The sequence below is a fragment of the Branchiostoma belcheri genome, unplaced genomic scaffold (genome assembly GCF_001625305.1).
Source record: "Branchiostoma belcheri isolate BF01 breed outbred unplaced genomic scaffold, Haploidv18h27 scaffold1, whole genome shotgun sequence".
Taxonomy (NCBI): Eukaryota; Metazoa; Chordata; class Leptocardii; order Amphioxiformes; family Branchiostomatidae; genus Branchiostoma; species Branchiostoma belcheri.
Window position 1 is genome coordinate 3,763,618 of NW_017802379.1, and position 12,938 is coordinate 3,776,555.

At 39.5% G+C, this 12,938-nt stretch overlaps 3 long non-coding RNA genes across 7 annotated transcripts in view; all 3 read right to left on the reverse strand.

The window, feature by feature from the left end:
* Positions 1 to 502, reverse strand: part of LOC109462182 — a 3,443-nt gene extending 2,941 nt beyond the window's left edge. Inside the window, exon 1 of one of the 3 annotated variants that reach the window (XR_002139744.1) lies at positions 424 to 502. This is a non-coding gene — a long non-coding RNA (uncharacterized LOC109462182). Of the gene's footprint in view, positions 1 to 419 lie in introns of all 3 variants that reach the window. The other 2 variants (XR_002139750.1, XR_002139746.1) reach the window with 2 other exon arrangements.
* A 1,280-nt stretch (positions 503 to 1,782) lies between these two features.
* On the reverse strand, positions 1,783 to 6,095 carry LOC109465525. 2 transcript variants are annotated; one of them, XR_002139967.1, is made up of 5 exons: positions 5,971 to 6,095; positions 5,084 to 5,219; positions 3,391 to 4,909; positions 2,274 to 2,411; positions 1,783 to 2,100 (listed from the first exon to the last, which is right to left on the reverse strand). It is a non-coding gene; the product is annotated as an uncharacterized LOC109465525 (long non-coding RNA). The 2 variants fall into 2 exon arrangements; XR_002139966.1 differs by having other exon boundaries at positions 1,784 to 2,100; positions 3,403 to 4,909.
* A 1,406-nt stretch (positions 6,096 to 7,501) lies between these two features.
* On the reverse strand, positions 7,502 to 12,738 carry LOC109465536. Of its 2 annotated transcripts, none has more exons than XR_002139969.1 (3): positions 12,532 to 12,738; positions 7,912 to 8,058; positions 7,502 to 7,604 (listed from the first exon to the last, which is right to left on the reverse strand). It is a non-coding gene; the product is annotated as an uncharacterized LOC109465536 (long non-coding RNA). The 2 variants fall into 2 exon arrangements; XR_002139970.1 differs by lacking the exon at positions 12,532 to 12,738 and adding an exon at positions 8,417 to 8,983.
* Positions 12,739 to 12,938: the final 200 nt, after the last annotated feature.

Here is a 12,938-nt window from a genome sequence, read left to right on the forward strand (position 1 = left end):
AAAAATGCAAGCTGGCCGAAGTCGACTCGGACACCCCGGAATTTGTGGACGCACTCGGGGACCAGGGCAGGTGGGAAACACAGGGAACACATACCTTTAATGCATGCTTCATTACATGTAAGGTATACGTAATTTTGTCAGTGATCACCTTTTCTCACAAAGCGAGATACCAAATCCGGTGCAGCTCGAAAAAAAGCCTGTCAATTTACCGTTAAGCGTTGCCGGCCGTCCTGAATTTACCGTTAAGCGTTATCGGCCCTGCTGAATTTACCGTTAACCGTTGCCAGGACCCCCCCATGCAGACCCTCATGTATGCCCAGTTAAGACCCACATGAAACATCTGAATATTAGGTATGCAATAGTAACGGTGACAAGTTGATGTCACAATCTAAGAAAAAAAACTTGATATAAAGGTCTACCTACCTACATGTGCAGTAGACAAAAATGCCTCAGTATGGAGAAGAAGAGTTAAGTATGGAGGAAGTCTGCCAGGAACCGGTTAGACCAGTGATGATGTACATCGCAATAACAACAGAAAACAGCCATTCGGGGTATAAAATCGTGGTAGTCAGATAGAAATGCTGTCAATAGTTGATCGTTAATGAACCATTTTGGATTATATTGGTTTGTAATGATTTAGTCTTGTCCTGCAGCGTCACGTGTACCATTTGGTCCAAGGAACACCATACTAGGGGTCCTCAAAAAAATCTCTTTGAAAATTGTTGCTTTACCCTTAAATCTCTTAAGAACTAAAAACAATCATTCCAACTATTTTCTTTGTCAGCAACGCATTAGTAAAACGAAAGAACACGTGTCTTTAAGTTTTTAGTTTTTAGAAAAGACAACGATGAAATCGTTAATTTGTTGAAATACCCCGAGCGGCCTCTATGACATCTCTTAAAGGGACTGCAGGTGTGTTGGCTCCAGGCACAATCTCGTTAGGCCTCCGTATGGCCTTATCTTTTGATTTCATACAAATCAGGACTGCCATCCATGCTGTGAATGAGACTGAAAATGGCCAACATACATATGTTTGATATGACAAATTGTGGGAAGGGTAATCTTAAAGCTCGCATTGAAGCAATGGTGAATTGACAAAGCAGGGAATGGATGACTACACATTATTATGTCTAACATAACTTATTGGTATGCACGTTACTTGATACTAGTAGTTCCCTTCTTTCTTCTGGAGCTAGATGTTTACCTTCCTAAACTTTGTTTATATTGGAGTGTAAATAACCTATTATCGTGCCACCAGTACTGCACATTTACGTTTCAACCCTGTGTCCTTAAGTCACAATTATATACTACCAGTTTTATTATGTCTTCATTAACGTTATGTTTGATGACTTTTCACCACTTCAGCAGGGTAATATTATCTTCAGAGGATAGGCCTTTTCATATTATCTGATAAAGAATAATCAAAGGACTCAACTGGACTCAAGTCTGTTTTCATGCGGGTTAGTTTGCTTTATTTGCACCAAAGGAAATAGCAGACCAGGAAACTTTGCCTCGAATCATGTGGCTTACACGATGTGAACACGACTGTAGAGTTTGTCTACAATACGCTTCAATCAGGCTCCAAACTTCACAAAGACTAAACGATTACATCAGACACAATGTCAGGATAACATACATTATGTGACAGTGACGCGAGGTCTCTAAAAAACCGGAGCACAAAAGAGCGGCTATCATTCAATGCAAAGTGTAAGTCGAGTGTAGCCGACCATTCACGATATCATGACAAAATCCCAGAGTAGAGTTTACGTCATCATTACGTCACAGTCTGACTACTGCATGAGGCTCAAAGACGGATAACAACATCGTGACGAGAAACCGAGGTCATTTTTGCGTCATCATGTCGTCATTAAAGTCTATAGCTTCGGTGAATAACAATTAAGGAATAAACAGAAGAGCTATAGTCGGGAGGTCGGTTGACATTATGTAGCTGACCATTCACTACATCATGACAAAATCAGTTATCATAAAAGCAGGGTCCTGTGTATCTATATTGTAGGGATGATGTTGCTGACTGTGTTGGTGTTCCGGTCCGCTGGCAGTCTGTAGTCAGCTACCAACCATAGTTGCCAATGACGATATCTGCAAAGACAACAACATTACTAATTATGTAAATATAGGAGCAAAAAGAATATTGATAAACCGGGCTATAAATCTACAACACATGCACTGCAAGATAAGAAACTTCTGGCATAGACTGGGTCTATATCGTCGTATAACTGATTGGTTTAGTGAAAGGACCGCATTATTATTACCTGTCGTGTTTTTAGACCATGCCCATGGTGATGAGGAATCCACTGAACATTAATCCCACGAGGACCGCTACACAACAGACGGCCTGGTTGTTTATATCCATGATTTCTGCTGTAGTGTCTGCTTTCTTGCAGTCACTCCTGTAAGGAGTAAAAAAAAAATAGAGGCTAGAACTTATTGCAAATCTTGTGAGTCCCAATGAAGTAGATTCAAAACTTAAGATACAAAGTCTTTACCTACTTTACAGGGTTGTAGATGTGCAGTTTTTGGAGTAAGGACATTGTCCAGTATGAACAGTAGTTGTTGTTGTTGTTGTTGTGGGGATGTTGCTGTTTTCTTGCACCAACAAGCACCTGCCTTACCGGGCCATCAGCGTCATCAAAAAACGATTAGCCTAAAGCTATGCAAAACTGGGTGGGGGGATTTTGAAAATTAGGGCAGAAAATTTCTAATGTTTGCAAGTGTTTTCGTTTGTTTTAAGGTTGCTTTGTCTACAGAATCGATTCATTTTTGTCGAAACAGACCACTTTGTCATCCGATGGCAGTTTGATCGGTCTGAACAATAACCAAGACGACGATTACAAGTATATTGCCTGCTCATATATCCTCACCCACCGAAAACTTTGTCATAACCAGCATATACTAGATTTGTCATATAACTTCGGACAAGTACTCGCATTTGGCCTTTTACACGTCGTCAGAGACGAATACAAACTTGGTTAAATCCAAAATGTTCGTAATCCCCTGAAATAACAACAGATCGACTCCCATTGCGTTACCTAAACTTTCCAGGCAAAACATGCAAAAGTTCAGCAGAACCCCACCTTAGCTTTGGCATGAATCTGCTGCGTTCATGTAACGTATAATAGATCAGCAAGTAGAGAAGTACGTGTACTATTACGAAAACATCTATACAGGCTCAGGTAAGACTCATCCTCTGTGATACTCTGATTCCAAGTGACCAAGTTAGGCCGGGCATAAAACATCTGGACACAAAAATAGGTCAATGAGCAAGTAATGATGAATACATATGAAAACAAAGTTACGTCCATGAACTAGTAATGATGCCAAGTTGATGTTTAGCTTTGATTGTTCTACAGCGTATAAAAGTACGTCTACCTGTCGTTTTACCTGTCAATGCGGCGAACAGTCCGTGCAGTAGGAGGCAGAGAATGAGAATGCCTCAGAGAAAATGCCTGCCTTTCTGCAGGCACAGAACTGGTTAGACTGGTCATTATGCGAATTACGATTAAACAAAATTACAGCTGGTTTGCACGCATAATCGCGATATCCTGTGATGAGCTGGATTGGCTCCGCATTCGGGGATACCAATAAAATCCTTGGGAGGGCGGGGCTATACCAAATCCACATACATTGGACCGCTTCAGTTCTCTTCATTCACAGGCATTTTGATTCAGCGGATAGAACTCATGTTATCTGCTAAATAACAGGACTCAAGTCTGTTTTCATGCGGGTTAGATTGCTTTATTTACATCAAAGAAAGGAAATAGCAGACCAGGAAACTTTGCCTCAAATCATGTGGCTTACACGATGTGAACACGACTGTAGAGTTTGTCTACAATACGCTTCAATCAGGCTCCAAACTTCACAATTAAAAAAAAGACTAAACGATTACATCTGACACAATGTCTGGGTAACATACTAGTACATTATGTCACAGTGACGTGAGGTCTCTAAGAAATCGGAGCACAGAAGAGCGGCTATCATTCAATGCAAAGTACCGGTCGGGTGTAGCCGACCATTCACGATATCATGACAAAATCCCATGGTGGAGGTTACGTCATCATTACGTCACAGTCTGACTACTGCATGAAACTCAAAGACGGATGACAACATCGTGACGGAAAACCAAGTCAAGTTTTGTGTCATCATGTCGTCATTAAAGTCTAGAGCTTCGGTGAATAACAAGTAATCTCACACTTTTGAAATGGACATTTGTAATTATAATGTTTGCAGAACAGCAGAAGTCTTACCACGCATTTGTTGAGAAAACGACTGTCGGGTTAAACACTGGTGAGAGACGTTTGGTATAGTACTTGTAACGACAGTGGGTTGGCTATAAACAGAAGTGCTACAGTCGGGAGGTTGGTCGAGTGTCAGCTGACCATTCACGATATCATGACAAAATCCCATGGTGGAGGTTACGTCATCATTACGTCACAGTCTGACTACTGCATGAAGCTCAAAGACCGATGACAAATTCGTGACGAAAAACCGAGGTCAGTTTTGCGTCATCATGTCGTCATTACAGTCTATAGCCTCGATGAATAACAAGTAACACCTTTTTTGTAAAATATACGCAAGATTTGTAATATCTATAGAAACAGCACACGCATATGATAGTTGGAGAAGATGACTATGGTGGTGAACACTTGTGAAATAGGTTTCAAAAGGTACTCTATAACGACAGTAGGCTGGCTATAAACAGAGGAGCTACAGTCGGGAGGTCGGTCGAGTGTATATAGCTGGCCATTTACTATATCATTACAAAATCAGTTGTCATAAAAGCAGGGTCCTGTGTATCTATATTGTAGGGATGATGTTGCTGACTGTGTTGGTGTTCCGGTCCTCTGTCAGCCTGTACTCAGCTACCAACCATAGTTGTCAATGACGATATCTGCAAAGACAACAACATTACTATTTATGTAAATATAGGAGCAAGAAGATCATGGATAAAATGGGCTATATATGCATTATGTACATCACTAGCACTGCATGTTAAGAAACTTCTGGCATAGACTGCGTCTATATTGTCATATAACTGATGAGTTCTATAAAAAGACCACATTACCTGTGGTGTTTACGTCAGGCCCATGGTGATGAGGAATCCACCGAACATAAACCCCACGATGACCGCTACAACACAGACGGCTTGGTTGTTTAGATTCATGATGTCTGCTGTGGTGTCTGTTTTCTTGACGTCACGTCTACAAGGAGTAAAAAGAGAATCAAAAATTTATAGAATTTATCGCAAATCTTAACAATTGGTGAATTTACACTCATTCATTTCTAGAAAACATTTTCAGTGAAGTCCAAATGAAGAAGATTCAAAGCTTAAGAGTCAAAGTGTTTACCTACTTTACAGGGTTGAAATTATGCAGTTTTTGGAGTAAGGACATTGAGGATGATTACAAGCACATTGTCTGCTCATGTATCCCAACCCGTCGAAAACTTTGTTATAACCATCATATGCTAGAGTTGTAACATAACTTCGGAAAAGTACTCGCGTTTGCCTTTTACACGTTATAAGAGACGAATGCAAACTTGATTAAGGGCAAAAAGTTCGTAATCACCTGAAAAGAAATAGCATCAGAACGACACCTAAGGCGTTACTTAAATTTTCCAGTCAAAACATGTCAAAGTTGAACCGCAACTTAGGTTTAGCCTGAATCTGCTGCATTCATGTATTAAATAGAGATCAGCAAGTAGAGAGGTACATGTACTGTTACGAAAACCTCTATACAAGCTCAGGTAGCGACTCATTCTCTGTATCCTGAGTGACCGACTTAGCCGGGCTTAAAGCATGTGGACACATTAAAAAAAGTCCGTCAATGCGTAATGATGGATACATCAGAAAACAAATTTACGTCAATAACGATGCCAAGTTGACGTTTAGCTTTGATTACTAGTATTCTACAGTATTTCTATGAAACTAATATATGGTACCTGCCGTTTTACCTGTCAATGTGTCGAACAGTCCGTGCAGTAGGACGCAGAGGATCGGAGAATGCCTCAGAATGGAAAAATGCCTCCTTTTCTGCATGCAAAGAACTGGCTAGACCGGTGATGATGCGAATTATGAGTAAACAAAAGATAACAGCCGGTTTGCATGCATAATCGTGGTAGTCTGTAATCAGATGGATGAGCTGTCAATGTGGATTGTATTGATATGGATTTCTTGAAGCAGGTGTGCATTGTAGTGGCTTCAGCCATAGTCTCAGGAGACCTCTGTGCCAAATTGTCTCTCATTTGTCTCTCGATTGTCTTTTGCAAATTTGATTCCATGCAAATCAAGACTACCATCTATGTTGTGAATGCGACTAAATGCAAATCGTACATATATTTAACTTAAGTCCGCATTGAAGCAATGGTAGATTGTCAAAGCAGGGTATGGATGATTACACTAGGAAATGTCATCTGGTTAGGTCGGTGATGATGTCAACATCTCTTGAAAGGATGCAGTTGCGTTGTAGAATGTCCTTGGCTTCAGCCATAATCTCTGGCGATATACATATGAGTTTGTCTTTTGATTCCATGCAAATCATATATATGTATGTATATGTATGTTTAACCTTGGTTTAACCATGGAGCTAAAATTCTCAAACAATAACTCCATGGTTTAACATGACAAATGTGAAGAGGGCTAAACTAAACCCCGCATTGAAGCAATGGTTAATTGTCAAAGCAGGATATGGATGACTACGTATACACACTAACTAAACTCATGTATATGTACGTTACATACTAGAAAATGTTTACCCAATCCTAAACTTTTATTCATGTTAGAGTGCAGACAAGTTAACGTGTCACAACTGCTGTACATTCTCGATTCAACTGTAGTCACGATTATAGACTACTAGTTCTGTTATATCTTCAATAACGTTATGTTATGTGGCTTTTTTATTACTTTAGCTGAATGATATTATGTTTTGGTGGCGATTTTATGTCGGGAGTGATAATTTTTTAAAAGATAAGCTGTCAGGTGACCCTTTATGGTGTATAGTTTGTGTGACGGTCTTGAAATGACAGTTCATTGTACCGCTTCAGTTTTCTTCATTCACAGGTATTATGATTCAGCGGATAGGACTTATGTCGTGTTATCTGCTAAATAACTGGACTCAAGTCTGTCTTCATGCGGGTTAAATTGCTTTATTTACATCAAATGAAGCAGACCAGGAAACTTTGCCTCGAATCATGTGGCTTACACGATGTGAACACGACTGTAGACTTTGTCTACAATACGCTTCAATCAGGTCCAAACTTCACAAAGACTAAACGATTACACCAGACACAATGTGAGGATAACATACATCATGTCACAGTGACGTGAGGTCTGTGTGAAATCGGAGCACAGAAGAGCGGCTATCATTCAATGCAAAGTACCGGTCGGGTGTAGCCGACCATTCACGATATCATGACAAAATCCCATGGTGGAGGTTACGTCATCATTACGTCACAGTCTAACTACTGCATGAAGCTCCTATTCCTAAATGTCTTCGTTGTAGGGATGATGTTGCTGACTGTGTTGGTGTTCTGGTCTCCTGGCATCCGTTGTGCTCAGCTGTCAATTAACCATAGTTGTCAATGACAATCTGCAAAAACAATTACAATGTAGACTACTATTTATGCAAATGAAGAAGCAAGCAGAATATGAATAAAACACGCTATGCACTATGTGCATCACAAGCACTCTAACTTAAACAGACTTTTATTATTCTAATTTAACGTGATAACTTAAATCTTTTGAATTCTTATATGGTTTAAATGAATTCTTGTAACTAGCAAAACCTGGTTTTTAAATTTACGTTCTAAATAAATGTGATAAAGAGCTAAATCTACTTAACTTCTGGCCTATACTTAATCGTCGTATAACTGATTGTGACGAATGGACCACATTACCTGTCGTGTTTTTATAAGCTGATGCTGATGAGGAATCCACTCAACAAAAATCCCACGACGACCGCCACACACATCGCCACACAACAGACGGCCTGGTTGTTTAGATTCATCATTTCTGCTGTGGTGTCGGTTTTTCTGCAGTCACGTCTGCAAAAAGTGAAAAGAGAACCAAGAACTGATAGAATTTATTGCAAATCTTGACAATTGGTGATTTTTCACTCCATAATCAAAGCGATGAGAACAAGACGTTGCTTGTAGCATGAGTCTCAATGAAGACGGTTCGGAGCCCGAGGTTCAAAGAGTTTGTGTTCACCACCTTTCAAGAGTTATACATGTGCAGACTTGTAGATATAATGTATGTACATGTAGTATATTTTCTAGTATGAACATGTGTCAACAAGCACATGCCTAACTGGGTCATCCTCGTGACCAAAAAAATCGATTGGCCTAAGGCTATGTAAAACAGGGTGAAAGACTCTTGAAATTAGGACAGAATGATTCTAACGTTTGCAAGTCTTCTTCGTTGGATTTTAAACAGCAGCTAATGGCGTTATGTCTGTAGAATTGATTCAATTTGGTTGGAAGAAACCACTTTGTCATCAATGGCATCCAGTTACATATATATCGGAAACAGTCCTAGTTTCAAATAGCAACAACGGCTACTACATTTGGCGTTACCTAAATTTGTCTGTCAAAACATGCGATAAACAGAACTCCTCCTTGAGTTTAGCCTGAATCTGCTCTCTTGCGTTTCAAATAGAAATCACTTTTACAGACACATCATTATACAAACACCTATACAGACTCGGGTACCACTCATTCTCTATACTCAGGAATTCTCTGCTCATAAATGACCCAGTTAAGACACACTTAAAACTGGGTATATACAACCGCGAATTTATGACAATAACCTAGTATCGATGCCAAGCTGATGTTCTCTGATTGGTATACAGCGCATAAAACTCCTATAACAATAAAACAAACTTGGTATAAAATCTAAGTCTACCAACCGTTTTACCTGTCAATGCTGCGTGCAGTACGTGCAGTTGTTGACGAATGTATCTCAGTATGTAGGAAATGTCAACCTGCCTTAAAAGAACTGGTCAGACCGGTGATGATGCTGACATCTTTTCAATGACAGCAGGTGTGTTAGCTCCAGCCACAACCTCGGGAGGCATCTATATGGCTTTATTTTTTTAATTATCGATGCCATGCAAAACCAGACTTGCTATGTACATGTATGCCGTGAATGCTGTTTAAAACGACAAATGAAGAAGGCGAAGCTACAGCCCGCATTAATGCAATGGAGACTTTTCAGAGCAAGATATGGATGACTACACAGTAACAAAACTTATGGATATGAAGTTACTAGTACATAATAGTTCCCTTGTTTTGTACATGCTTGCCTTCTTCAACTTAATTTAAACTTTTGTGTAAGCAATTACAACCTAACGTGTCACCACTGATGCACATTCACGATCCAACTCTGCAGATAAGTCACAACTATAGACTACCATTTTATTATACATGTATCTTAAATAACGTTATGTTTCATGGCTTTTTATCACTTGAGCTAGTAAGTAGCATGTCTGTAGAGATAAGTCCCTATATATATATATATATATATGTATGTATAAATTACAGATGATACTTGTTTGTTTGAAGGCCTTAATATGATATCTCATTGGACAGCTTATTTCTCTTCCGGGTACACTCATGCGCACGTTTCATAATTCAGCGCATATGCGCCTTATCATGTTATCTGATAAAGATGGGAATAGCTGGACTCAAGTCAATGTTTTCGGTGGCGATTGCATGTCTGTAAGATACAGGTGACTCTTAATAATGTATAATTTGTGTGACGGTCTTGATTTAAAATGATAGCTCATTGGGCCGCTTTAGTTCTATTATGATTCAGCGGATAGGACTTATGTTATCTGATAAATAACTGGACTCAAGTCTGTTTTCACGCGGGTTAGATTGCTTTATTTGCACCAAAGGAAACAGCAGACCAGGAAACTTTGCCTCGAATCATGTGGTTTACACGATGTGAACACGACTCAGGCTCCAAACTTCACAAAGACTAAACGATTACACCAGAAACAATGTCTGGGTAACATACATCATGTCACAGTGACGTGAGGTCTGTATGAAATCGGAGCACAGATGAGCGGCTATCATTCAATGCAAAGTGTAAGTCGAGTGTAGCCGACCATTCACGATATTATGACAAAATCCCATGGTAGAGTTTACGTCATCATTACGTCACAGTCTGACTACTGCATGAAGCTCAAAGGCGGACTTAAGGTCTCATTCAATTCAAGGTATCGGTCGAGTGTATTATTATGGATCACGTTTTAGAATGCAACAGGCATTCCACTTTGTGTTATTCCAAATCATGTTTTGGAATAGACCACGTTTGGGAATGCAGGTGCATTCCCCTTCGTTTCATTCCAAACCATGATTTGGAATCGAACACGTTTTGGAATGCAACACAACAGGCATTTCACTTTGTGTTATTCCAAATCATGTTTTGGAATAGACCACGTTTGGGAATGCAGGTGCATTCCCCTTCGTTTCATTCCAAACCATGATTTGGAATCGAACACGTTTTGGAATGCAACACAACAGGCATTTCACTTTGTGTTATTCCAAATCATGTTTTGGAATAGACCACGTTTGGGAATGCAGGTGCATTCCCCTTCGTTTCATTCCAAACCATGATTTGGAATCGAACACGTTTTGGAATGCAACATCAACTGTCATAAAAGAAGGCTCCTATATGTCGTCGTTGTAGGGATGATGTTGCTGACTGTGTTGGTGTTCTGGTCTCCTGGCATCCTTTGTGCTCAGCTGTCAATTAACCATAGTTGTCAATGACGATCTGCAAAGACAATGTATCCACTATTCATGCAAATGAAGGAGCATGCAGAATATCAATAAAACGCGTTATGCACTATGTGCATCTCCAGCACCGTAACTTAAACAGACTTTTTATTATTCCAAATGGAAAACGTGATAACTTCTTATATGGTTTAGATGAATTCTTGTAACTAGCAAAACAGGGGATAACCATTAGAAAAAGAATTATCACGACTTTTTTAATTATCACGTTTTAAAATTTACGTACTAAATAAATGTGATGCAGAGCTAAATCTACTTAACTTCTGGCCTATACTTTTAAGTATAGGCCAGAAGTAAAATCGTCGTATAACTGATTGTGACAAAAGGACCACATTACCTGTCGTGTTTTTTATACCATGCCCATGCTGATGAGGAATCCACTCAACATAAACCCCACAAGGACCGCTACACAACAGACGGCCTGGTTGTTTAGATTCATGATTTCTGCTGTGTTGTTTGTTTTTCTGCAGTCACGTCTACAAAAAGTGAAAAGAGGAGCAAGAGCTGATAGAATTTATTGCAAATATTGACAATTTGTGATTTTTCACTCCATAATTGAAGCGATGAAAACAAGACATTGTTTGTAGCATGAGTCTCAATGAAGACGATTCGAACCCTGAGGTTTAAGAGTTTGTGTTCACCACCTTTCCAGAGGTATACATGTGCAGACTTAGTATGTAGATACATAGTATGTAGTATATTGTCTAGTATGAACAGTTGTTTTCTGTCAACAAGCACATGCCTTACTGGGTCATCCTCATGAGTCTCAATGAAGACGATTCGAACCCTGAGGTTTAAGAGTTTGTGTTCACCACCTTTCCAGAGGTATACATGTGCAGACTTAGTATGTAGATACATAGTATGTAGTATATTGTCTAGTATGAACAGTTGTTTTCTGTCAACAAGCACATGCCTTACTGGGTCATCCTCGTGACAAGAAAAATCGATTGGCCTAAGGCTATGCAAAACAGGGTGAAAGACTCTTGAAATTAGGACGGAATGATTCTAACGTTTGCAAGTCTTCTTCGTTGGATTTTAAACAGCAGCTGATGGCGTTATGTCTATATAGAATTGATTCAATTTGGTTGGAATAAACCACTTTGTTATCAATGGCATCCAGTTACAAATATATCGGAAAGAGAACAATAACAAAGAGGATGATAACACCCGAGTCGTCTGTGTAATCATATATCCCTGCACATGGGAAACTTCGTTGTACACAAAATATGCAGAATTCGTATCATAACTTCTGCTCTTTTACACATTGTCAGAGATAAATGCAAATTTGTTTGAAATAGCAACAGACCAAAATGTTTCAAATAGCAACAACGGCTCCTACATTTAGCGTTACCCAAATTTTCCAGTCAAAACATGCGATAAACAGAACTCCTCCTTGGGCTTAGTCTGAATCTGCTGTCTTACGTTTCAAATAGAGATCAGCTATTACAGAGGCATCATTATACAAACACGTATACAGGCTCAGATACGACCCCTTCTCTATACTCAGGAATTCTCTGCTCATAAATGTACTCGAGGAATGCTTTGATCATAAATGACCCAGTTAAGCCACACTTAAAACTGGGTATATAGAACCGCCAATTTATGACAATGAGCTAGTATCGATGCCAAGCTGATGTTCTCTGATTGGTCCACAGCGCATAAAACTACCATACTATAAAACAAACTTGGTATAAAACCAAATAGAGGTCTACCAACCGTTTTACCTGTCAATGCTGCGTGCAGTACGTGCAGTTGTTGGCGAATGTATGTCAGTATGTAGGAAATGTCAACCTGCCTGAAAAGAACTGGTTAGACCGGTGATGATGCTGACATCCTTTCAATGACAGCAGGTGTGTTAGCTCCAGCCACAACCTCAGGAGGCATCTATATGGCTTTATTTTTTTAAATATTGATGCCATGCAAAACCAGACTTGCTATCTACATGTATGCTGTGAATGCTGTTTAAAACGACAAATGAAGAAGGCGAAGCTACAGCCAGCATTAATGCAATGGGGAATTGTAAAAGCAAGATATGGATCAAACTCACCAACAAAACTTATGGATATGAAGTTACATAATAGGTCCGTTCTTTTGTACATGTTTGCCTTCTCAACTTAATTTAA